This window comes from Cryptomeria japonica, chromosome 8 (genome assembly GCF_030272615.1).
Source record: "Cryptomeria japonica chromosome 8, Sugi_1.0, whole genome shotgun sequence".
Taxonomy (NCBI): domain Eukaryota; kingdom Viridiplantae; phylum Streptophyta; class Pinopsida; order Cupressales; family Cupressaceae; genus Cryptomeria; species Cryptomeria japonica.
This window is the reverse complement of record NC_081412.1, coordinates 588,812,079-588,839,687: the sequence shown is the minus strand read 5'-3', so window position 1 is coordinate 588,839,687 and position 27,609 is coordinate 588,812,079. Positions and strand designations below refer to the sequence as shown.

Genomic DNA, 27,609 nt, shown 5'->3' with positions numbered 1-27,609 from the left:
CAGAAACTTTATTTCTTTACAAAAATAAAAAAATTCTTGTAATATTGATTTATTGCATTCATTTTTTTTAACTTTGTAAATAAATATCCATATTGCTAAATTATAATACATTTAATATTATTTCTTTTAACATATTCATCAAAATCTCTTTATTAATTCATCACTATTAAACTATCAATAAAAACATAATATGACCAACTTTATGGATCAAACACTGTCTAACTGATATAACTATTTTTATATATATAACATCTAATATTACATTTAGTAATGGTATCCCCTTTCACGAAATACTTTAACTATCATTCTTTATTTGTTAAAATGCATAATCTTCTAAGTAGTTTTGCCATTACAGCTCCTGGTTGAGGAATCCAAGAATCAGCTTATTCACCTCCTCAGAGAATTGCTCTTGAACAAAATGGCCCCCTTCTGCCAAAAACTTGATCTCCAGATTGGGCACCTCAGATTTCAGGATCTCACTGTCAATATAATACTCCATTCCTGGAAATTTTAAAAAATAATCTTTGATACCCATGATCAAAAGTGCTGGAACTTTGATAGTATAGTCTGTTAACTCCAGCAATTTGCCCAAGTTGCTGTCAATCAACATCCATGGTGCAGACCATGTAAGTTGTATGATAAATATCCTTACTGAATGTTTCGAAGGCAAAACAAAATCAATTGATCTCAAGATTTACCTCATCATAGAAATGTAGGGAACTTGCATAGGGAAAGCAAAACCAGATTTCTCATACAAGCTTGAGTATATTTTCAGGTCATCCTCAGTAAACCAAGATGGCAATGGAGTTGCAGGATCATACAGGTCCATGAACTCTTTATCCTCTTCTGCCACTGGCAGTTCACTTCCAGAGAAAAGGGTATATATATTCCTTACCACTGTTTCTGCATCAAAATGCCCAAAGTCTGCCAAGGCTCTTCCGGGCTCCTATTATAAAACCAGAAAGAAAATCCATTAGTAAACAAGCCAATTTAAGGGCTGACATTAAGTTGCAGAAAGAGGCAGAGAGAAAGAGACCTTCCAATGTCTAATATAAAATCCTTGTGGAAACAAATCCAACTGAATAGGTTCTCGGCCTGGTTTCATATAAGGTATACCCAATGTCACAATGCCTCTCACTCGCTCAGGGTAGAGGAGATACAGATAATATGCAATCGGTGCTCCAAAATCCTTGCCCACAACAAATACCTGTAAAACTCTGGGAAGCAGACATTTCAAATGTGAGTTGGGTATTCTAGATTATCAATGGCCTATAAATTCATTGAATAAAGTTTTGGGTATTCACTTTCTGAATGCCCAATGCATCAAGAAGGCTGGCCATATCCTCTACAAGATCTACAGAGTTGCCATTCTCTATTTGGGAAGGTTGATCAGAGAGTCCATAGCCTCTGAAGTCAGGGGCAATTGCATGAAATCCTGCATCTGCTAAGGCAATCATCTGATGACGCCATGAATACCAGATTTCAGGAAAGCCATGGAGAAACAGCACAGCTGGACCTGTAACAGAGATCTCATTAAGGCATGGCCATACATTATAAGAAGAATAAGCTAAGAGCACATTAAGAAACCCTGAACAGAGTGCGAGAAATACCTGATCCAATCTCTGCAACATGTAGTTGCAGTTCCCCAACATCAACATGCTTTCTCCATGAATATTGCTAGTCGATTGTGAAAATACAGATGTTCAGAGCTAAAGATTGGCTGTGTTTATAAAGTTTTTAACTCATTCATCGTCAAAACGCGTGGTGTTCGTATCAACATCATTGATTCACGTGAACACGTGAACAGTGTTTGGAGGCGCTTTGTCCATATGGCTCATTGGAATAACATTGTGTTTGAACTCTTTGTCCACATGGCTCGTTAGAATAACTTTACTTTAAATGGATTGTGGAAATCTAATAGTACTAAATTAGCATATTTATATTTTTTAAATATATGTAAAATATGGCGATCAAGAATACAAATTATTTAAAGTCCTGCATGCAAAAACCTGTGAATCTAGTTGGAGATAAGTGATCAGGATTCTATTTTATTTGGAGTAATAAAATAATACCTCCCCAAAAGCTGAAACATGACATATTTCATGTATTTACCTATCATTTGCATGTCAAATTGTTTAAAAAATGGATTTTTGTTTAGGGACATTTTGATGTCATTGTAGATGTCTCTCGGCATAATAATTTCATTTCGTACAGTTTGTGATCCGAAAGAAAGCAAAACAAAAGTGGGACAAGGACTAATAAGTGGTTATATTTTTAATTATAATTTGTTTTTCAATTTTAAAAATTGATATCAAGAGATGAGATAGGGGCTAAGCAAGCAATGGAGTTGTGTAATTAGGATTTTGATTAGGATTTGACATATTTTAGGGATATGTATTTTAAGGTGTAAGTTTGTCAAGAAGTTACTTTTGTATCAGTTAAGGTATAGTTCTTGTACAAGGACATTTTAACTTTTCTATTTTCAAATAAATGCTCTCTAATCTAAGTATATTAATTGGACCATCATCCTACTTGCATGAGATGATCTAGATAAATATTACCACTTTTTGAAATGGAATCATCACTCTTCACCTCCAAGTCTCTCAAAAATCCTTACATAGAAGCAAATGGTACTAGTGACTAGCCTACATGTCATGGAGAGGATGGGTTCTTCAACCTCACTAGCACAAATCAAGTGATGACTAACCATAGATTTATTCATTTAGGATGTTGCCCAAGAGGTTAGACTCTTGAATTCAAGCTCCCTTATGAAATCCTTGATATTGTAAACAATGCTCAATTGTTCTCCCTTCATGATCTTCCCTTAGAGAATATTTTTTAAAAACATCCAAGAGTAATAGTAAATCCAAGGTTGGGGTTTAGCCTCTATTAGGGAATTGGAGAGCAATACATCTTTTGCATGTTCAACTCACTCAAGCATGCCCAAGCTACCCTCTAGTATGGTACATCATGGGTAATATGTGCACAATTATGCCATCTCTAGGAATAGAACTTTGAATTTCACCTTAAGGAAGACTCATCTTTGCACTACTTTGTGTTAGGTTTCTCTCTAAGGAAGCCTCAAATTGCTACTAGCTAATGTTAGTAAATTTATTGTTATTAGAACTAACTATCAAACTCCTTATTAAGGAAATTGCTACAAATTCAACTATGAGATATGTTGTAAGAATAATTTAGATATGAATTCAACCTAGTGGTGCAATTGAGGTCATGTATTGAGTTAGATCTTACCCAATCATTGGTGTATCTAAACAATCTAATGGTTTCTTTTATTACCACAAAGAGGGGTAATTTATTAGAGATTGATTAATTTGGAAGTTAAAAACCTCTCCAAACCTGTATTTTTTCAAAACTCAATATCTTTCTCACTTATAACCTATGTCACTCCTTGTTGCATGGATCTTTATCATGGAAAAAATATGTCCCTCTTAATCAATTTTAATATACTCTTACCTCCTCACTTTCTTTTCACTCTAATATGCCCCTCCCACTCACATTTTAGCCTGCTTTTATGATCACATCCTTGATGATAATTAGAGAATGGCCATGGAGTACAAAGAGATTAATATTGTCTCCACTTTATCAAGTGGATCATCTTCCTCTCATGGTCATAATCCTAAGCTCACTTATCATCTTTTTTAATTTCCTCCTGACCTCTCCTCCTCTCCCTTCCACTATCAGCATGCTTTCTGACCTCTTAATTTTATTTATACTTCATAAAAAGACAACCAATCAATTTCTCTCAAGACCACTATTTGGCCATGACCTTTGACAAAAATAATTATTCTTGTCACCTTATGAATTTTGAAACCATTTCATTGAACATACATGAAATATCTCTCCCAATTTGAAAGTATCATGTGAAACCTTACACAATTGTTAACTAGAAGTGTAATGACAACCTCCTTTAAAAAAATAATTTGGTTAGTGCTTGATTAGGTTTTAAACTACAAATGACATGGAAAATATGTTCATAATTTACAATAATCATATAGATGGTAGTATGGGTTATATGTTATCCAAACATATTATCAACGATGGTGAAGAGCCCTCTTATTAATGTAGTTAAATTATTACTCACATAAATAGCTATAATATTGATGTTTTTTTAAATTATGCACATAATAAGCATAGTATGCATTGCCTTGTGAGAGGTTGATTCCCACATTCCTACCACCAGTTGGATCCTATTAGTTACTTCAACATTGTATAAAGCTTCGAGGGCCAAAACTATCCTAGTTTTTGTAATTTCCCAAAGTAGTTTGACTCTTTACTTTTTTCTTGCAAAAAACTTACACCAGTGAATAATTAACACAAAATCTTGTCTATCAAATAAAATGATTGTATGTAAAATGTACAATGAGGTACTTGCATATAAAGGTAAGAAGGATGAGGTAGTAAGGTAGGATTGAAAATTTAACTACCCCCTCAAATATATAACACATGTTAGTTTAGATGAGATAAGTGTGAGGGCATGTGTAAAGTCCACACAAGGTGAAATAAATGAAAGAAAATTCTCTATGTAAGCTTAAGCTAAGGGGCCAAATGGGTCAATGTCTAAAAAATTTGATAAATGAACTAGAAGGATCATGACCCTATTTATGTAACTAACAACTCCCCTTATTCGCAACTTAGGGAGGATAAATACAATGATGATGGGTCTTGGATACTAGACCATGTTGATTACCCATGTAAAAAATATTTTTTTCATAAAAAAAGTAAAGGATAAAAGCCCATAGGGAAAAAACCCTCTCTAAATAATAAATGATACTGTGCAAGTGAAGAAGAAAGAAGATAGAAGGACTCATGATGACTCTCTAGGGAATAATTGTATTCAACATAAGTACAAGAAATATTGCCCCTATAGGAGAGATATTTAAAAAGATAATATGAAGCCCCTCCATAAGATGATAGATCTTGTAGTGTTAAGTGATGCTCAAAACAAAATGTAAACTGTGATCCTGGAATGTCAAACAAAATTTATACCTTGTGGAAGAAACAAAATTGTAGATAGGTGCATAAAATATTCTCATGGAAGAAGAAAAAATTGTGGCTTTTAATTGTGCACAAGATCCAAAGACTAAGATGAAATCTTTCAAAGCAACCCAAATGCACCCTATGAAGGCTAATGTAATATAGGATCCAAACATGGAGTGTGGTGACAATTGTTGAGAAAATATCTCAAACTTGTTGTTTCTATTTTTAAATATACTTATTAATTGACAAATTGTAATTATGTTTTAGTTTTCATGAAAGTTGCTAAATTCAATTGCGACAACTTATAAGATGTTTTCTAACTGTCAATATAGTAAAAGCATGAAAGAGAAAAAGATAAATGAAAGTTTGATAAGATAAGTAAGATCTTTCAAAAGGTGGATAAAATCACAAGTTGAAAGAGAAAGTGTTCTATTTTTTATGATTTGTGCCTAAGTTCTTTTCAAACCATTTGTGATTTATGATGTTTCTCAAGCCTATTTATTTAGTGCTCGAGTTGAAGGAAAAATATGTTATTCATAGCTTGTTGAAGAAAAAAAGAGTTATAGATATTTAGAGAGAGAATTTGTATTGATGTAACTCGTTTGAAGGATTAATACAAGTCTTAGATCTCTTTGGGTGTGGAGTTTTTTCTTGAAAGGGTTTCTCCATGTAATTATTGAGTTATGATTTACATTTATTTTGTTATCCATTTTCATCTATGATTTATTGTTATCTATTTATTTGGATACATAAAATTATCATAATAATTTCACTGTATTTAGTTTTATCCTATTTTCAATATTTGGTACTAGAGCCAAATTGGCTTGATTTGAGAAGGGGACACCTTTCTTGGAGTGTTTGATCAGATTTTTGGCTATAGTGGGAGTTTTGTTGTGTGGTTTTCTGGATTTGAGAAAAGGATTGGAATCTATGGATATTGTCAATATGATCTATGTTGGGAATTTGGAGCTAATGATTGTGGATCTACAGGGAGTTGGTTATGATTTGGTAACCTAGAGCTCTTATTTTATAATATGTCTGTATCCTCTTTCTTTGCGGTTTTGTTTATTTACCTTGTGTTCATGCACAGTGAAAAGATGTTCATGTTGGATGGGTGTTGACATCCTAGACACATGGAGAAGAAAAAATTCTTTTGAATATAGATTGGAATTCTTATTTTGCATCAATGGTTTCAGGCCATGGTTACAAGAAAGTAATAGAAAATAAACCAATGACTTCTATGTGAGTTGTGGAGTCGTTATGGTTTATATATTTCAATCTCTTGGACAACTTGGGTTACTTGTTGTGTTGCACTATTCTTCTATATTTATATGAAGACAAATTTTAGGTTTGCATGGATGTTTGGAAGATTATCATTGATCTTTGCTTACTCCTATGTGGGTTTGTTTGGCAAAATGGATCTAGCATTGATTTTGGTGTTTGAGTCTTAGAAATCACCATGTTATTATTAATAATCTCTATTATGCATGATATTGATACGACATTAAATTTTTTAGTTATTTAAGATTGGAGCACTAGCTTTTTTTTTTTTAAAACATTGCATATGTGCTAATCTTGTAAATTATCTAATGGGGATTCAATTTGGTACTCCTTGTTGATGGTCACCATTATTGCATTGGTATGGTTGAAGTGCTACAATTACTTTTTGGGAGTATCTGATATAGTTCAATTATGATGCATGAGAAACTCTATTCACTTTTAATGGAGTGTTGGTAAGGATTATGTTCATGATACCATGTATAACTCAGTATCTCTTTCAGTGGGAGCTTTATGTAGTTATATAAAGTATTATATCTTCTTTGTTTCAAGATTGTTTTCTAAGCTATTATGGTTGTAGTGTATTGGGAGCACAAAAATCTTTGATTAGAACATAAATTATATTTTTTAATAGATGTTGATGTTGTGTGAATCTCTTGGATTCAACCTTCGAATTGCACTAATAGTTTGACATGTTTTTTTTCTATTGACAAGGGGTGTGCATTTGTATCTTTTAGGTTTGGAGATTGTGGTTGAGTTCTTTGATCATGTTGGGGCCATGGAGGATTTTCAATTGTGAGATGGTTGTCATCTTGGTTCCATGGAGGACTCTTGAGTCTTTGGTGAAGTGTTGAAATTTTTTAGCTAGTGCAGGGAAGCCATGGGCCTCAACTCTTCTAAAGCTTGGTATTTTAAGTTATCCTTTATGCTTTATGCAAGCTGTTTTCTTTATGCATTTCTTTATCAAGAACCTTAGATATGGTGGTATCAACAACCTTTGTTTGGTTCTCCATAAGATTGATCAACTCTTTTTGTTCCTCATATGTCAACACATGATCCTCTTGGGTACCCTCCTCTAAAAACCCTAATGATTATAATCCATAGGTACATTTTAACTCCTAGAATAATATCCTTCTTTATTTTTAAGAATAACCTCTTTATGTACACTCTCCTCAATATTATCTATGTTGTTCAAAATATTTCACTTTAGTATCTAGTACGTATTGAAAGGAGTGTCTATGAAAGGTTCAAGTTTTCTATCCACATGGTCATTCTCTTTCTTTTTAATTTTCTCTTGTGTTGAGGAATAATCTTGTCAAAATTGACAATCTTGTGGATTTAGTTGTGGTTCCTTGGTTGGAGAAAAAGGAAGAACAATAATTGATTCTAAAAGCACAGTTGTTTCACATGTGTAATTTTTTTGTTTAACTTCTTTAATTTCCCTAATAACTTGACCAATGATGGTCCTTATAGGTCATAATTGAGCAATAGGTACTACACCAATGGGTGGCTGCAAGAAGTTGAGTCCCACTTTTGGGCAAAAAGTGGAAGTATTTTCTCTGTTTTCCAAATTTTCTGTCAATTGATGTCAAAATTTGATGCACTTAGAGATTGAATCTCAAAAAAATTCAATATTAGAGAATGTAGTGCTCAAAGTCTACTTTTCAAATATGTAATTTATTTTAATACCCACATGCTAGAAATCCCTTTTTTGCTCGGAGTCTACTTTTCAAATATGTAATCTATTTTAATACCCACATGCTAGAAATCCCTTTTTAGTAGGCATGTTTAAAAACCAGTTTTTCAAAATGCCTATTTTAGGAGCATACCACACATGTACGACCACCCTTTTTTGATGCAAATAAATGATTTTTTGCAAATTCTTCTGGGAAACGATACCTAAGACATCAAATATTGATGGGAATATTTTTTTTACTAATTATTAACTGACAATAAAGTATATTTTCAAAACATTAAGTGTATGACCACCATAATTTGATGCAAATTTCATATTTTTCAATTTTTTTTTAATATTCAAAAGAATTGTATGTATATTGATGTCATATAATTTATTTTTCTAAAATCCTAAAAACAAAAAAGTTATTAAAGTTTTAGTGAACCTTGGTATTTTAGGTTCCACTTTTGATTAATAAATAATATAAAAATAGTAAAAATAATCTTATCACTATGAAATTTACATTTCTGAAATCAGGACGCTAAAAACTCTAATGGGTTTTTGTTTCATCAAAAAAATCATTTAGAAAGGCCCTCAAAAAATTAGGCCAAGGTAGAAATCTGATGTCCTTTTACCTTAGTCATTTTTTTGGAGGTCATGTTGGCAATATTGCATTATAACAGACAATGAAAGATTGTTGGCATTTCATAAGGATATTGAGAAGGTTGTTGATGATTATGGATATAACTGATTAAAGATGTTTATTGTCTTGATATTATTATTTTGTCATTGATGTCAAGAAATTGATTTTCTAATTCAGTATGATGTTGCCATATCTTGAGAAGTATGATTTAAAAGAGTATAAAGATGTCGGTAAAAAATACAAGAAAGAATATGATGAATAAAGGGATGAATAAGGTATTCAATGGGCAACTACTACCGAGTCAGACAATGATGAGATCATGATGTTTTAGATTGGTTTAACATCATACATATGTTGTAAATTGTGAAGGTTAATATTATACTATGTTATCAAGCAAAGAACCTAGTTGGTAAACCCTAAGGTTATCGCTATCGGTTAATGAAGGCAGAATGTCTACCGAGTGAAGTTTAGTATTCACCGAGTTATAACCGAGTTCCTACCGAATTGTAACCGAGCTATAACAAAATGCATTAAATGTTTGCATGTGTTATTTAATGAAGGAAGCTGATTAAATGATTGGTGAGTCGTGGATGAAGTTTGTTAATGAATCTAAGGCAATGGAAAGTCGGCATGAAGATCTACATCACAGATTGAATCGTAATACCCTAGCACAAATTCCAAGGTGGGGTAAAACATTTTCAGATCGAAAGATGCATTGAACCTGGACAAGATTGAAGATCTAATGGCTATGATTGATCATGGGAAAAGTGATCAAGGAGATTAAGCGGTTACCTAATTGTTTATAAATAGGAAACTATTGATAAACAATGTATGCAAGCAAGTGTATGCATAGGGATGCTACATAGTGATTACCAAGCACAGAAGCTTGAAGACTTGTTTGAATAATAGAGTATAGAGCCTAGCAGATGGACAAGATTAGTCCTATTGTATTGAGCAAATAATAATCTGCTTTAGCATTTTAGATGTGAAGTTGCAGATAGATTTTTATTATTGTTATTTTGTAAAGTGACAGAAAATCTCTTAACTGAGTGGACTTAACAGTCTTATTTGTAAAACCCTTTAGCAAGGTGACATTCTGATTGAGTGTTTGAAATCCTTTAACAAGGTCACTTCTAACAAGGTGAAGATCCTAACAGATTTGAGGGAAATCCCTTAACTGGGTCACATCTAGCAATGTGTTTGTAATCTTTAACAGGATTTTCTTTTAACCGAGCATACTCTAGAAGAGTATATTTCTTAGTGGGTCCGAAATCCCACAGTGGTTTTTCCCTATTTGGGTTTCCACGTTAAATCTGGTGTTATGAGGTTTATGATGTTTATATGCTTTTGAGTTTGCATGTTTGACAGTTTTGGTTATATTACTAATATATATGTTATCGTGGTTGAATCTGATGTTTTTATGGATGATTAAGGTTGTATGATTCAGCGCGCCCCCCCCCCCCCCCCCCCCCTCTCATCTTATTGGCTATTGGATCTGTACTTATATCAAGTATCAGAACTATGAATTGGTATCATAGCTTTGGACTCTGGAAGGAAAAGTTTAAAAGCACTTGAGTTAAAGATCCAAAGATGTATAAGAGGGATGCACCGAAGCTGAACAAGTCAAGTTTCTCTACATGGTAGAAAAGGATGAAGCTACATCTATCAAGAGTTGGAGAATATGTTGTATACTATCTAGAGAATGATTTTTTTACACCGAGCACCTATCCATTGACATGGAAGAGATAAAGGCAAAGCAAGAACATATTCAAGCAATGATTGAAATAACATCTGCATCAACCGATTCAAAGTTTAATGACCTAGAAGGCTGCAATGATGCAAAGGCAATGTGGGATAAGCTCATATCAGTATATGGAGGAGATGAACATGTTCAAAGAGAAAAAGTAGATAGTCTAAGAGGACAACTTGAATCTATGAGGATGAATGAAGGTGAGAACATAACTCGGTACAGTACAAGACTAAAGGAGATTGCCAATCAAATCAAAGGAGCAGGTGGAACTATTGAAGAAAAGGATATAACAAGTAAGTTGTTGAGAACCCTTCTACCAGCTTATGCAATCCGAGTCTCTGCAATCAATGAATTGAGGTCTGTACCTAATATGCCAGTTTCTCTAGATGCTACTATTGGTAAGCTACATGCATTTGAGTTAAGTAATTTTGATAACAGTGGATCTTTGGTAAATAAAGTTGAATCTGCATTTAGTTCTTTTCATCTTGATGAATCTAATGATTACAATGAAAGAAAGTATAAGTACTCTGAAGGAGATCACAGTGGAGCAAGTGAAAGATTTCGCAAGAACATGGAAGAAGTACACAAACTATATGAGGAAATCAGAAAGCAAGAAGAGTTTATCGAGATAACAGACAGAAAGATAATCATTACAGAGGACACTGAGACTTCAGAAGAAGAGATAGAAAGACATGCTTAATAGCTGATGAGGAATCCAATGATGATAAATCAGATGAGACAGATATAGAGGAAGTAGTTTATGTGGCTATCAAAGATGGATCAGATGAAGAAAGGTATGAAGAAAAAGCCCTAATATCTCACATAAACACTAATGATTCTTGGATTATAGATAGTGGATGCTCACATCATATGATAGGAGATAAACACAAGTTTATTATATTAGAAGATTATGATGGAGGCTATGTTAGATTTGGCAATGATGCACCCTGTCCGGTAAAAGGTAAAGGATATATAACACTTCTTGATAATGCAAGATGGAATGATGTTTATTGGGTTGAAGGTCTAAAATACAATTTGTCGAGTGTAGCACAACTAAACAACACAGGTTACCAAATAGAATTTTAGAAAGGAATTGTCAAAGTTCATGACAAGAATGGAAAGTTAGCTGCTACCGGGACACAAACAAAAGGTAACACATTTCACCTTGACTCAACTCGTAACAAGTGTTTGTATGCAAAGGTAGATGATACCTGGTTATGGCATAAAAGGTTTTGTCATGTCAATTTTGATAATCTGATCAAAATAAGCAAGAAGCACAGAGTAAGAGGTCTACCGAGTCTTGAAAAACCTGAGAATGTTATGTGTTGAGGATGCCAGATGGGTAAGATGAAAAGATCAATCTTTACAAGTAAGTCTTACACTTCAAAGGGAATTTTAGATCTAGTGCACATTGATCTTTGTGGTCCTATGAAAGTTCAAAGTTATTATGGTGATAAATATTTCATATCATTTGTGGATGACTATTCAAGGATGATGTTAGTAATGTTTTTAAAAGAAAAATCAGAAGCTTTTAAAATGTTTAAATGGTACAAGGCAAGAGTGGAAAATGAAACAGGAAGACAACTGAAATGTCTTAGATTAGATAGAGGAGGCAAGTTTGCATATGATGAGTTCAACTTATTTTGCAATGATCATGGTGTTAAAAGACAAGTCTCTGCACCGATAACTCCATAGCAGAATGGAATAGCTGAGAGAAGAAACAAGTCTATTGTAGATTGTGCTAGAACACTGATGATTGAAAAGAAGGTGCCACAAACATTTTGGAGAGAAGCAATAAGCACAACAGTTTACACCTTGAACTGAGTTCAATTGAAAAAAGGTTCTTTGAAGACACCATATGAAATCTGGTATGATAAGAAACCTAATGTAAGTTATTTTAAAATATTTGGAAGTAGATGCTATGTTCACAAAGATGATAGAAATGGCAAGTTGGATTAGAAAAGTGAAGAAGGAACATTTCTAGGATATTCTTCTAGAAGCAAAGCATTTAAATGTCTGATCAAATCATCTAACAAAATAGTAGAAAGTGCAAATGTGAAAATTGATGAATTTGCAGAAAGAATTGATGAAGGAAATTCCAAGGAACCAAAAGACTATGATGAATTTGTCTATGTTCAACTGAGATGTCTTACCGAGAAGATTGTTGAAGAAAATGAAGAGAATATCCAATTACCAAGTGATGAAGAAGATCATACAAAGCCTACCAAGCCTATATTAGCCAAGTATGTTAGAAGACACCATGCACAAAGTCATATTATAGGAGATAAGGATGATCTAGTGATGACAAGGAACAAACTGAGACAAAACACATGTTTGGTATCTGAATTTGAACTAAGAATAGTAAAAGAGGCATTTAACAGTGAAGATTGGATAAATGCTATGACATAAGAGATTGATCAAATCAAGAAGAATGACACATGGACATTGATCCCAAGACCAAAGGACAAAAATGTAATTGGTACAAAGTGGATTTTCAGAAACAAGCTAAATGAAAAAGGAGAGGTTATTCGAAACAAAGCAAGACTAGTTTGCAAAGGTTATGCTCAAGAAGAAGGAATTGATTATGGTGAAACTTTTGCACCTGTTGCTAGACTGGAAGGAGTAAGAACATTGTTGGCCTATGCTACTTTCAAAAATTTCAAGGTATATCAAATGGATGTCAAATCTGCATTTCTGAATGGAATATTAAAGAAGAAGTTTTTATTGAACAACCTGAAGGATTTGTTGAAGACAATAATAAAGATCAGGTATGTAAATTGAACAAAGCTTTATATGGTTTGAAACAAGCACCTAGAGCATGGTATGAAAGATTGCACTCTTATTTGATTAAGATTGGTTTTATAAGGACAAGTGAGAACAACAACATGTACATGAAGAATGATGAAAATGGAATACTGATCTCAGCCATATTTGTTGATGATATTATATTTTGTGGAAATGACTCTTTATGCAAGAACTTTGGAAATGAAATGAGAAAAGAATTTGAGATGTCATTAATCGGTGAGATAAAGTATTTTATAGGTTTACAGATACTACAAATGAAAAATGAGATTTTTATTGCTCAATCCAAGTACATAAAGGAAATATTGAAGAAATTTGGAATGGAAGATTCAAAACCAATAAGTACTCCTATGACTACCAACTGTAAATTATCAAAGAATGATGAATTTGCATCTGTTGATGAGACACTTTACCGATCCATGATTCGAAAGCTACAATATGTTGTTCATAGTAGACTAGACATAGCACATGTAGTAGGTATAGTTGCAAGATTCTCTGTAGATCCTAAGGAAACACACATGACAGCAATCAAAAGAATTTTTAGATACTTGAAAGGCACTGAGGATTATGGCTTAGTATATCAGAAAGGAAATAATTTTGATTTAAAAGTTTATACTGATGCTGATTGGGCAGGCAACATTGATGATAGAAAAAGCACAAGTGGAGGAGCTTTCTTTTTAGGAGAAAGAAGAGTGATTTGGCTTAGCAAGAAACAAGGATGTGTTTCACAGTCAACAGCAGAAGCTGAATACGTTGCTACAGCACAACTGTTGGAAGGTATAAATGAGAAAGTTACCAAGTCAGTAACTATATTCTGTGACAATACTAGTGCCATTAATATTTCAAAAAACCCTGTTATGCATTCTAAGACAAAGCACATCTCTATCAAATATCATTATCTTAGAGAAGAAGCTCAAGAGAAGAAAGTGGTGTTGGAGTATGTTAGTACAAAGGAACAAATAGCAAATATCTTCACCAAGCAACTACCAAGGGACACTTTTGAATATCTCAGAAGTAAGTTAGGGGTCCTACCCCTATCTTCTACTCACTAAACGAGTTTGGTGAAAGCATCAATCTGATGACTCGATTGAATATCTTTTAGGAGTTGATGTTGCATTACACTTTAGGATGTTTTCTAAAGGTGTACAGGAATTATTACAGGACATTATATAGGGAACAGGAATTGAAGACAAAATGCTCTGACCGAGACTCAGTTGATACACAATAGCAGGAAATCACTTCATACAGAAAGAAATTATGTTTTAGTTCTTTACTTTTTGGCATTGTTGTCAAAGGGGGAGAAGACTAATATCAGGGGAGAAGACTAAGAGAAAATTGAGTAGACTATAGATTGGAAAGAAGACTGAAGAAAGAGGAGAAGTCTAATGTATGGGGGAGAGAATTTTAGCATTTCAGAATCACAGCTATCCGAATCTTTTAAAGGTCAAATTAATTGGTTTTTCCATCAATGCCAAAGGGGGAGATTGTTGGCAATATTGCATTATAACAGAGAATGAAAGATTGTTGGCATTTCATAAGGATATTCAGAAGGTTGTTGATGATTATGAATATAACTGATTAAAGATGTTTACTGTCTTGATATTATTATTTTGTCATTGATGTCAAGAAATTGATTTTCTAATTCAGTATGATGTTGCCATATCTTGAGAAGTATGATTTAAAAGAGTATAAAGATGTCGGTAGAAAACACAGGAAAGAATATGATGAATAAAGGGATGAATAAGGTATTCAATGGGCAACTACTACCGAGTCAGACAATGATGAGATCATGATGTTTTAGATTGTTTTAACATCATACATATGTTATAAATTGTGAAGGTTAATACTATACTATGTTATCAAGCAAAGAACCTAGTCGGTAAACCCTAAGGTTATCGCTATCGGCTAATGAAGGCGGAATGTCTACCAAGTGAAGTTTAGTATTCACCGAGTTATAACTGAGTTGCTACCGAGTAGTAACCAAACTATAACAAAATGCATTAAATGTTTGCATGTGTTATTTAATGAAGGAAGCTGATGAGCTAGAATTGATTAAATGATTGGTGAGCCATGGATGAAGTTTGTTAATGAATCTAAGGCAATGGAAAGTTGGCATGAAGATCTACAACGTAGATTGAACCGCAATACCCTGGCACAAGTTCCAAGAAATGTATGCAAGTTCCAAGGCGGGGTAAAATGTTTTCAGATCGAAAGATGCATTGAACCTGGATAAAATTGAAGATCTGATGGCTATGATTGATCATGGGAAATGTGATCAAGGAGATATAGTGGTTACCTAATTGTTTATAAATAGGAAACTATTGATAAACAATGTATGCAGGCAAGTGTATGCACATTGATGCTACATAGTGATTACTGAGCACAGAAGCTTGAAGACCTATTTGAATAACAGAGTATAGAAGCCCAACAGATAGACAAGATTAGTTCTATGTCTAGATTGTATTGAACAAATAGGAATCTGCTTTAGCATTTTAGATGTGAAGTTACAAATAGAGTTTTATTACTATTATTTTGTGAAAGTGACAGAAAATCTCTTAACCGAGTGGACTTAACAGTCTTATTTGTAAAACCCTCTAGCAAGATGACATTCTGATTGACTGTTTGAAATCCTTTAACAAGGTCACTTCTAACAAGGTGAAGATCCTAACAAATCTGAGGGAAATCCCTTAACCAGGTCACATCTAGCAACGTGTTTGTAATCTTTAATAGGATTTTCTTTTAACCGAGCATACACCAGAAGAGTATATTTCTTAGTGGGTCAAAAATCCCATAATGGTTTTTCCCTATTTGGGTTTCCACATTAAATCTGGTGTTATGAGGTTTATGATGTTTATATGCTTTTGAGTTTGCATGTTTGACAGTTTTTGTTATATTACTGATATCTATGTTGCCGAGGTTGAATCTGATGTTTTTATGGATGATTAAGTTTGTATGATTCACCCCCCCCCTTCCCCCACCCCCTCTCATCTTATTGGCTATCGGATCTGTACTTATATTAAGTATCAGAACTATTAATTGGTATCAGAGCTTTGGACTCCGAAAGGAAAAGTTTAAAAGCACTTGCATTAAAGATCCAAAGATGTATAAGAGGGATGCACCGAAGCTGAACAAGTCAAGTTTCTCTACATGGTAGAAAAGGATGAAGCTACATCTATCAGGAGTTGGAGAATATGTTGTATACTATTTGGAGAATATGTTGTATACTATCTGAGGTCCAAGCATAGACTTGGTGGGACCAAGCCTATCCTAAAGTAAAAAACAATGCTAAGGGTTGTTTCACGCCCCTAATTTTAACAAACAGCTACCCATTTTTTAAATTCAAAAAACGGCCGCCTATTTCGCTTTGTACCGTTGAAAGTGAAATGGGTGCCCGTTTTGCCCGTTTTTAAAAACAAGCACCCAATTATAAAATGGGAACCCATTTTTGAAAAGATCCATTGGGCCAGAATCTGGCCCACAAGCACAAATCCCAATGATTGAATGATTTTTCAATCATTGCCTGATAGGTACGATCTGCAAAGAGAATTTTTTGATTAATCATTCTCTTTGTTTATCTTATTGTCGATTTGGTAAGGAGATCGATTCAAATTCAAAATTTGGTGTACCCATGGGATCAAATCAAAGCAAGAAGAGGCAAAGGAAGGTTCTGACAACTGAGGAGATTGCAACAAATAGGGAGGAGGCAATGCATCAACGAGAGAGAAGATCAAGAATGAGACAAGGAGCTTCAAGTTCCACAATCATTTCTGAAGAGGAGAACATCAATGAGACCATAAATGCTGACAAAGGAAACACAATAGAACCATTTAATTCAAGTGCATCTTCTAATCCATTATGGGATACATGTATGTCTTCACAGCCGTATGTTTTTTCTTATCAAGAAATTGGTGATTTAGTAGAAGCAGGTTACTTACTAAATGAAATTCCAATTGAAAATCAAACCCCAAAAGAAATTAGAACTCAAGTTGAAACTGAAATTGAAATCCAAATTGAAACCCCAAATGAAACTAGATCTCAACTTGAAACTAAAATTGAAACTGAATTTGAAACTCCAAATGAAATTGAAAATCCACCTGGAACTAAAACCAATAATGTGTATGTAGACATGGAAACACCAATTGAAAATGTAACATGTTTAAATGATAATCAAATGAATGAAAATTTTGAAATTAAAAGTGATGTACTAGACAACCTTCCTGGTTTGGTTTCATGGAGAAAGATTAGGACACATGCAAATAGATTGTTTAGACATTTTTTTTATAATAAGAAATTTGGGTTTCAATGTCAATTAATGGTAAAACTAATTAAAATGACTAAAATGCGGAAAGTGATGAAGAATTTAGGCTTTTATGTCAAACCCAAGAAGAAGGATGAGTCTTTAAAATAAGTTGTATCGACTGTTGGTAGCACCTTTGATACAGTTGGAAAGAAAAGTCATTCTAAAGATGAAAGTGCAGCATGGCGGGCAATAACAACAACTTTAGTAAGCCAAACAACTTCTAATAAAAGAATGATGAGTAACATAAGTGGATATCTTAATATTAATTGCAAAACTTTGTCAAGAGCTGTAAAAAGAAGAGTTAATTTTGAAAGTGATCCAGCAAACAAATTGTGGACTCTCAGTGGTAGACTGTCAAGGTTTGATATGAAACTTACTAGTGAAGTCAAAAATTGGATAAAAAAATTCTAGCACGATAATACAAGAGTATCACCTAATGTTAGAGATGTTCTTAAATTAAGAGTTGGTTCAAAAATTCATGATCCACATCCAAAACACCTATTGGACATGACTCAAACTGAATTGTACAAAAAAAATTGGATGATAAAGTGTTTATTATTAGCATTTGTCAAAGGTCTTTTGAAAAGTGTAAACCTTGGTATGTTCGAATTAACAAGGAAAGAGTCACATGTTGTTGTAAAACTCATGTTCAATTTCACTACCATTATGATGTATTTCAATATATATGTGTTACCATGGATAGTAATGGAATGTTCCAAGAATGTGGTATAAATATAACACCTGAAACTATAAAGGAGTTTATATCAAGTTTGTTTTTCAACCCACTAATTGAGCAAAATTTTCTTTTCAATGCATGTGTTTCCAGTGTATGTGATATATGTGGCAATCTTGCATTGTTGGATGAATGTTTGCATGAAAATATTTCAAATGATTTTGGACAACAATTAGTTGATGTTAAAATATTTAAAACTATTGAGTATCCACTGAAGGATGGAAAGGTTGTAAAATGATGCGATCTAATCACTGAAAAAGTTAGTGTTCATGCATTTATGAATGAATTTAAGAGTAACATCGTACCTAAATATGTTAAGCACTCTCAAAATGCTAGATGGCTCGATGGTTAATTTCGAATATGTAAGGATACATTTAATGTTGGTAGTATACTTTTGGTTGTTGAATTTGCAGAGAACTACACGCTTGCACCACAAGATGAGGTCCAATCACAATACTACAATTCAGTGCAAGTATTGATTTTTGTTCATATTGTTTATAGGCATGCACTAGATAGTACAGAAGAGGATCGCAAAATTTTGAGAGAGTACCATTTCTATATCAGTGATAATAAATTACACTCATCTGAGTTTGTCCAGTATTGCTTCAAGACCTTTTTTCAGAATTTGAGGGGAAGAGAAATTCAGATGACACAACATCTAATATGGTCTGATAATTGCATAGGGAAATTCAATAATGCTAGAATGTTTTATTGGCTAAGTAGGATTCATAAGAAAACTAATATCAAACACATGTGGAGTTTTTTTAAGGCTGGACATGAGAAAGGAGAACATGACAGTGTTGGTGCATGTGTTAAGAGAGCCCTCTGCAGATAGCAACTCAAATTCGAGGAAAAGGCTAAATTTAAAAATGCAAGTGCAATTGTGGATTGGTCTAGTACAAATTTATCCATAGGATCAAGTTAGAACTCTACAATTAGATGTTTCTTCTGGCTAGTTAAAGAGGAGAATATCCTTCCAAGATATGATTGTGATACAATCAATTGATCAGCTAGATGGCATTCATTTAAGAGCTATAATTCTAACATTTGGACTATATGGACTAGAGAGCTTGCATGTTTTTGTCAATTTTGTGTTGCAGGTGAATGGGAAGAATGCTAGAATACAGAATGGGTCGAAGAATGGCAACACAAACCCTTAACACCTAATGAGACACAATATGAAGATGTTAGAAGAAATGAAGACCCATATCATGCATTTGCATTAGAAGATTATGATCGTGTTTTAGACCTCATACAACCTGGTAATTTAATTTAATTTCTTATTTATAACTTTAAATTATATATTTTTATATAATGTCATATAATTTATGATTACATAGTTGAATTATAAATTTTAACAAGTTTTATTTCTACATGTACTTAAGTTTGTTTTCTAGGACATGTGTATGTTGTTGTTGCACCTGAGGATAATGATGAGCAGGTTGAGTATTGGCTAGCTACATGTGTAGAACCTAAGAAAAAGTTGATATGTGATCAAGTAGATGATGATGGTTTTCAGTATCCAATTGGGTTTGTTGTGGTAGTCGGCACATGGCTATGCAAATACTTAACAAGAAGGAATGGCTTACCAGCTTATGAAGACTACCAATCAGAAAAGAAGATTATACACTATTCTCATTTGGTGGTGGAAACAAACACCAAATTAGAAAGATACAAAGGTAGACCTACTAATAAGGTATTGTGGACACTTTCAGTAGAAGAGCATGAGGCAATCATAGACACATTGCAAGAGAGAAGATGCATATGGTACATTAGGTTGTGTGTATAGTGAAAATGGATAACAATAATAACAATATTGAAAGGCTAAATGAATTCAACCACCAAACCCTAGCCTAACAACAACAAAGATCCACCATAACATATGAAGATTACCTAAGACAATGCAAATCAAATGAAATCACAAAGATTATACCATCACATGTCCAATAGGGTTTTGATCTCCATTCTTCCTATCTCCATTGATCTTGCTTGATATATTTGCTCTCAAATTTTACGTGCACAAGAGCTCAACAAAGAACAAAATGTGATTGCAAGTAGGATCGTAGTATAGTCAAGTCCTCAAGATTGTCGATTAGGGTTTGATAATGAAGGAGGTATCTCCTTAAATAGAAGACACTATATGAAATGGAGGGATACGATTGAGAGGTGTAAAAGGAGGTCGGCTATGATTAGAGGGTAGGTAAAAGAAATAATAAAATAATGAAAGGGGTAGGTAGTGTATGAATTAAGAGATGAATGACATGTGTCATGGGTAGAAAAAGCTAATGAATTAATTAAATAAATAAAGATTTATTTAATAAATAGAAGAAGTAGGATCAATTAAATAAATAAATATTTATTTAATTTAGGAAAAGGATAATTTAAATAAATAAATGTATTTATTTAAATGAGAAATAAGGCTAGAAGAGGATAAATGAATTAATTAAATAAATAAAGATTTATTTAATTAATAGAAGAATTAGGCTTAGATAATTAAATAAATAAAATATTTATTTAATTAGACATGACAATTTTGAGTGTCTACATTTTGCCCCTCTTTGAGACAATGCGGCTTGTCGTGTTGTTTCAAAGAAGATAAGATGAACTAATACTGAGTTGCCCCAGGATGGGAATGATATGCCCCCTCGAGAGATTGGATGAAAATGTCTGAAAAGATCGCAGACAATCTCTCGATAAAAAAGACGGAATAGAATGGACTGACCGGATAAAGTGACAAAGTCACGGGATAAAGAAGATTGACTTGGGAAACGAGGGCTAGGTGAGGGTAGGCTATAAGATAGACCACGAGCAAAAGACATCCTCATTGTCATCCACACATCCATGAGAGCAGAGTGTAGAGCGAAAATAGAGTAGTAGCAGTCAGCAGCGATGGCCTTCGTTCATAGATTCGACTGCGTTCGCCAATTCCAGAGGCTAGCAGAGGCAGGAGAGCCGGTAAGTGTCGTAAAACCGCCTTGTACTTTGATGCATTTATTGTTGTCATTAATGCATGCTAGGTAATGTAATAAATGCACGTTTATGTCAGGAAAACGCGTTTATGTCCAAAAAATGTGAATTTTTGTCTTCCAGGTCAAATCGGCAGTTCTATGATGAACATACACTGTCAATTGGATAAGCTGCTGAGAGGATACACTCAAGCAAGTCCCCTAGGGAAGACTAGGATAGATCAAGGCACTTTGTGATGAACAGTGAGTACCAAGATAGACTACTTTGTGATGAATAGGGAGTACCAAAATATGAGCAGCACTTTGTGATGAACAGGGAGTGCAAATGTGAGCAGCACTTTGTGATGAACAGGGAGTGCCAAACACGTAGTACTTTGTGATGAACAAGGAGTACTACTAGGATAGAAGAAAAACTTTGTGATGAACAGTGAGTGTCACTAGGATAGATAGCCATATGCATTTAGATAAAAAGTAGCATTTTGTGATAAACAGTGAATGCCACTATGACTGACACGATTGATTTGCTTGACTGCAGGAGTATTTGCTGATGCTAGAGTCACGGGAGAGATTCTCGTCGACACAGAGATTGCGACCTGAGTTGACACTTGAGGACCAAGCAGCGACTGAGGCTATGGGATTGAGACATATTCTGTATGTGCCTGAGTTTCAGGCGAACATGGGATTGCTGACTACACTGGCTGAGAGATGGCACTCAGAGACTTGTAGTTTGCATTTGCCGATGGGTGAGATGACAGTCACCTTGGAGGATGTATACAGGATTCTGCAGATATCGATCGATGGGAAGTTAGTACCCTATGATTGAGATGGAGATAGGGATGCACTGAGATGAGTGTTCTAGGATCCAGGACTCGAGATGAGGGTGGGACATGTGGCATGGGATACCATGACAAGGACAGGATTAGCACTACCAATAGCGTTGGCAGGAGTTATCAGTGGGTTCCTCTATCCGGATAGGGCGACACGAGGGGTGGTTGTAGGGGACACAGGGGCCAGGAGAAATGATCTTGGGGTGGGTCCCTCTAGGGCTCAAACTTCGTCGAGGCCAACCGGCTCTGAGGAAGGGAATTCATCATTTCCATAGAGGACTCCCTATGTATCAGTATTGTACCATTTTGTATGATGATGTAGACACCTACGGGTGATTGTAGCCATATGATTTTGACATCATTGTATCATGACACTTTATATATATATATGAGATGATTCATCTTTGTGGAAGCTATATGCATGCATACCTATGTGATGTATGTTTCTATGTGATGCTTATGATATGGATGCAAATATGTATATGATGCAATGCAATATATTTTTTTGTTCTTTTATGTTTTATATGTGTATGCATGATGCAAATGTGAATGTATGTAATGCAGATGAATATGATAATGCAAATGTAAATTGTGCTAACAGGTGTTGTGTGCAGGATGTGATGCAATTGTGATATCTATATGTATGTATGAAATGCTAATATGGGGTAATGCAGGTGCAAACTACATGAAATGCAAATGTTTTTGGTGTGTCATTATACTCAGTCATGTGATAGTAGGCTACACGGACTCAAGAAGGATGATGGAAGTCAATCAAGAAAGGGGGATGAAAGATAGAAGATATGAAAGTGAAAGAGCTTCTTGTGCGTTATCATCATTAAGCTTTATTATGGCAAGTAGGTTATGACAAACAAGGCATATGTTCGACCCAGAAAGTCATTGTACCCGTTTGCATGGAGATAAGACAATCAAAAACAAGGAATGCCCCAGTTCATACTAGACTCACAGTGTCCTCATATCCTTGGACAAGTCATAGCATTACTAAAAGACAATCCACAGACAGCAAATACAAATAGGTGATGATACCCCATCCTCGCCTTTCTAGTCAAAGACATCCTGGAGATAGAATCTCTAGTCAGAAACATCCTGGAAAAGCTAAAAGACATGTCACCAAAAAGATGAAATCAAAAGAAAACCATGACTCGACACCAACATCCACTGTAGTCCTCAAATTTAGTGTCTCTTGTCACTTGTATAAGTCTTATTTGATTGTGGTCACAATGTTTACTTTCACAAAATGGATAGATAGCACTAAACCATAATGTTGTCTGAGTCTGTTGATAGATTTGATTTGTTGAAGCTCATTGTTGTTACTGTCTCATCTGAAACTGACTGAATCCATGAAACTGATACTTTATTGCGAAGAAGATGAAACTTTATTGCAGACTGGTGATGCAACTGTTGCTTTATTGCGGATTGTGCGCGAATAGACTGAAGGAAGCTGGAAGAAACTGTACTCCTCGAAACATGCAATGTTCTTAGTCCACACCCATCACTAGACGTAGGATTTGCCTTAGCCACAGATAGGATTTGATTTATTATGGATGGAAAGTGAGGTTTATTATGAATGGCTAACCAATCTTGGGTAGAACAATAACAAGCCATGATGGGAATGGGTAAGTTTATTATGGATGAATTGGTCGTGAGTGTGTGCAAAGTGAAAGGATGAAAGTGGAATCCTGAAGGATGGAGGAGCAATGTATCTATGCATGGCACTGGTGACCCAGTTTTCACCATGGTACTTGCCCAGGGCACCACCGAAGTGGTTTTCACTATTGGACGAAATTATTTCTCTTTACTTTTTTTGATTTTTCAATGTTTTTTGTGTCACAAGGCGCCTATTTGCCAGGTTTTCACCAAGTAACGATTTTTTTTGTTTTATAAATTTTTTTTGTATTTTTGAATTTTTTTGATTTTTTTTGTATTTTTGAATTAGGATATTCCGAAGAGCTATGTGTAGAACCTACGAAGGTGCATGTTGTTGATAGGATCCTCCAAAGGTTCACCTTCTGTAGTTGAGAGCTGATATGCCCCAGATCCATATGCTGCTGTAATGATGTAAGGACCAAGCCAATTTGGTTCGAACTTGCCCTTCTTCTCTCTATCTTGCTGATTTTTGGGGTTTTCTCTGAGAACCAAGTCACCTACCTCAAATGTATGAGGCTTGACCTTGTGATTGTAATTGCATTGTTCCTTGAGCGAATGTTGTGTAGCTCGAGTGATTGTCTTCCTTGTCGAAGGAACTGAGATAGAATTACTAGTGTGTGGACTACACAGGCCCGTATGCGTGTCACCTGAAGAAGTTTGGGCATCCTTGATAACAAAGTCCTTTGAGGAAGCTCCATTAAAGGTCCATGATGTATCGCCAAAAGGGAAAGGATGTGTGGAACAATTAGATGAGTGATGAAGGCTTATGATTATGAAAAGAAGTGAGAGTAGGATAGCATGATGGAGACTTAGGATCAACAAGTATGCTTTTTGACTTAAAATTTTAGAGCTTTTGCCCCCAGTTATTCTGGTATTAGGGGAGATCAACTCTTGTTCTTTTTGCTTCATTGGATTTTTATCCTTGACCTTGATTTTTGCAGAGTCCAATAGCTTTTGATTTTGATTTGGACTAAAGGACTTTTCTTTATTATTTACTTTTAGATTTTTCTTTTCAAAGTTTGATTTTTGATCCCCAATGAGTAAGGGCTTTTGTAATTCTTGTTGATCCAAGTTTGGAAGTGGAGTGGAAATGGAATGAGTGGATGATATGGTAAAGCTATGTGAGTTCTCAAGAGGGCTGGCGATATGTTCCATAGATTCTTCACTGGAACCACTCTTAGGACTATTGATATCAAGAGTTGCTTGCACCACTAGAGGAGATTTGTATTCAGACTTAGTAGCCACAACACTAGGTGGTTCATACCCAATTCCTTGGCATTGCAACTTGTTTGTAGATTGTTCCTGTTGACTGAATACCTTAGGAGATAATGGGAGTTGGTCAACATGAAATATATACTCACTGCATCCCAGGTCTTTAACCTTGAATTTTTCTTTGAGCTCTGCTTGATTTGATGTAGAAGTTTTTAAGGATTCTGGATCCACATATGTTGATGAAGGAATAGCCTCTCGATTGGCTAGAATTGTTATTTCTGATCTAGGTTGCAGATTGTTGCAATATATGAATGGATTTGGATCTGCTTTAACGGTCACTTCAACTCCATTGTGTGGAAACTTGATACATCAATGATATGTAGATGGGACTGCGCTCATCTCATGAATCCATGGACGTCCTAGCAATATGTTGTATGTGAGATCCAGGTCTAGGACTTGACAAACCACATCCTTTGTAACTGGCCTGACTCTGAGAGGCAAGGTGACTGTACCCTTGGATGAATGCTCTTCATCATCATATGCCTTGATGGTGATTTTGTTTGTAGAATTCACAGCTTTATTAGAATATCCCAATTGTGTAATAGTGCTCAATGTGCAAATGTTTAGACCTGCTCCTCCATCTATCAGGACTCTTTTTATTTGATGTTTGTGTATGAAGGCCTCAATGTGTAATGGTGCATTATGTGGCTGACTTACGGAGGCATCATCGGCTTCTATGAATGTAAGGGAGTGTGGAATGGAAAGGTATCCCACCATGGCTTGAAACTGGTCCACGTTCAGATCAGTAGGAACGGCAGTTTCTCTCAAGATTTTGTCAAGAATAGCTTTATGTGTGGGGGATATGCGTAATAGCTCAAGGATGGAGATAAACGTAGGTGTCTTCCCTAACTATTCTACAAGGTCATACTCTGGTTTGGTTGATGAAGAAGCGGCATTTTTATTTGAAGCAACTAGAAAAGTAATTTTACCTCGACGGGTTGTAACATGACATTCAGAAGTAGGTTCGGAAGAGGATCCAACACCTTTTAGGACAATCTTGGGTCTTTGAGTAGGATTCTCAGGGTTTTTGTCCTTGATGATAATAGTAGAGAAATGATTGTCCATCGAGATGTGATTGATGGTTGAATCATAGTTGTAAGGTTCTCTAGTATAGTTGGTTTGATCATCTGTGGCTTTAGCTTTTCCCTTGTCATGCTTTGGGAACGACTCCTTAAACATCTCATGTTCTTGATTGGATGAGTGTCCCTCAATCTCAATATCACCTCTATCAATGAGATCTTGTATGATGTTCTTCAGTCGATGACAATTTCCTATCTTATGACCCTTGCTCTTATGAAATTCACAATACTCATCATCATTCCACCAATTTGGTTTAACCTTTGGTTCATATGGAGGAAAATCTGGAACTGTGATCACCTTGTTTGCCACTAACTTCTTGAAAACTGACTCAAGTGGTTCTCCCAACGGGGTATACTTCCTTCGTGATCTAGAAGTTGTTTGAGTATTCACTTGATTGTTTGTAGAACTTGATCCAGAAAAAATGAATTTGGGTTGCACTGTGTTGGCATCAACAACACCATCATTGACTGTGTTCTTGTTTTTATTCCAAAATCTTGGCTTGTCTTTTCCCTTAAAGTCATCTTCATCTTTGTTTTCCTTAAATATCTTAATGACTCCTTGTTCAATTAGGACCTTTTCTATCGCTAAGCCTTTTTCAATAACGTCTTTGAAGGTGGACAAACAAGCTTTCCTTAAGTCATAACCAATCTCTTTGTTAAGATTTTGGGTGAACATTTCTACCATTTGTTTTTGTGGAATTTCACAAGAGCATCTGCTGGCTAGATTTCTCCATCTTTGTAAAAATGATGCAAAAGACTCTCCCTCTTTTTGCTTGGTGTTGCATAAAGTAGTGACTAATATGTCTGTCTCTATATTGTAGGAGAAATGTTGAATAAATGCCTCTGCTAAGTCACCCCATGACTTAATACCAGGTGGGAGTTGGGAGAACCATTCCATAGCTTGATCACCTAAGCTTTGTGGGAATAATCTCATCAAATATGTCTCTTCTGAAGCTACTTCAATGCAAGCTATGAAAAATTGTCTTATGTGTGCCTTGGGATCCCCTTTTCCTCTATACTTATCAAATTTAGGCATCACAAAGTGTGTAGGAAATGGAGGCATTGGAATGCTCTTGTCGAATGGATAAGGACATATGTCTCTCATTGTGTATGTTGGCTTTGGTGTATTTATGTCCTCCATTTTCTTTTGTAAGTCCCTGATTTGTTGCTCCAAATTGCTCTTAGGTGGAGATTGACTTCTTAAAGCATACCCCATGTTTGAGGCACCAATTAGAGGAGGAGCATGTTGCATATATGGATGATATTGATCATACACATTTTCATATGGAGGAGGTCTATAGTGATGCTACATATATGGAGCACTTGGTATAGATTCATGTTGAGGAACACCATATCTATTTTGTGCATGTATACCATACTCTACAGGCATGTCATGTTCTAATGTGTTGCCCCCAAATTTGACATGGGGTTTCCTTGTGTCCAAATTTTGAGCATGCCTTTGAATATCCAATTGTTTTGGTTGATCCGTAGCTTGAGTATGTGATTGAGCATATCTGTCTGCGTAAGACTTCCATAATGGTCTACGAAGGTAAGTATCATATACTTGACCATGTGTATGTGGGACCTCTGGTTTTTGAAGCAAAGATGATGGTGATTCAAG

At 34.9% G+C, this 27,609-nt stretch overlaps 1 pseudogene; it reads right to left on the bottom strand.

Moving 5' to 3' along the window:
- Window positions 1-312: 312 nt before the first annotated feature.
- LOC131054633 (uncharacterized) overlaps window positions 313-27,609 on the bottom strand; it is a 51,269-nt pseudogene continuing 23,972 nt past the window's right edge.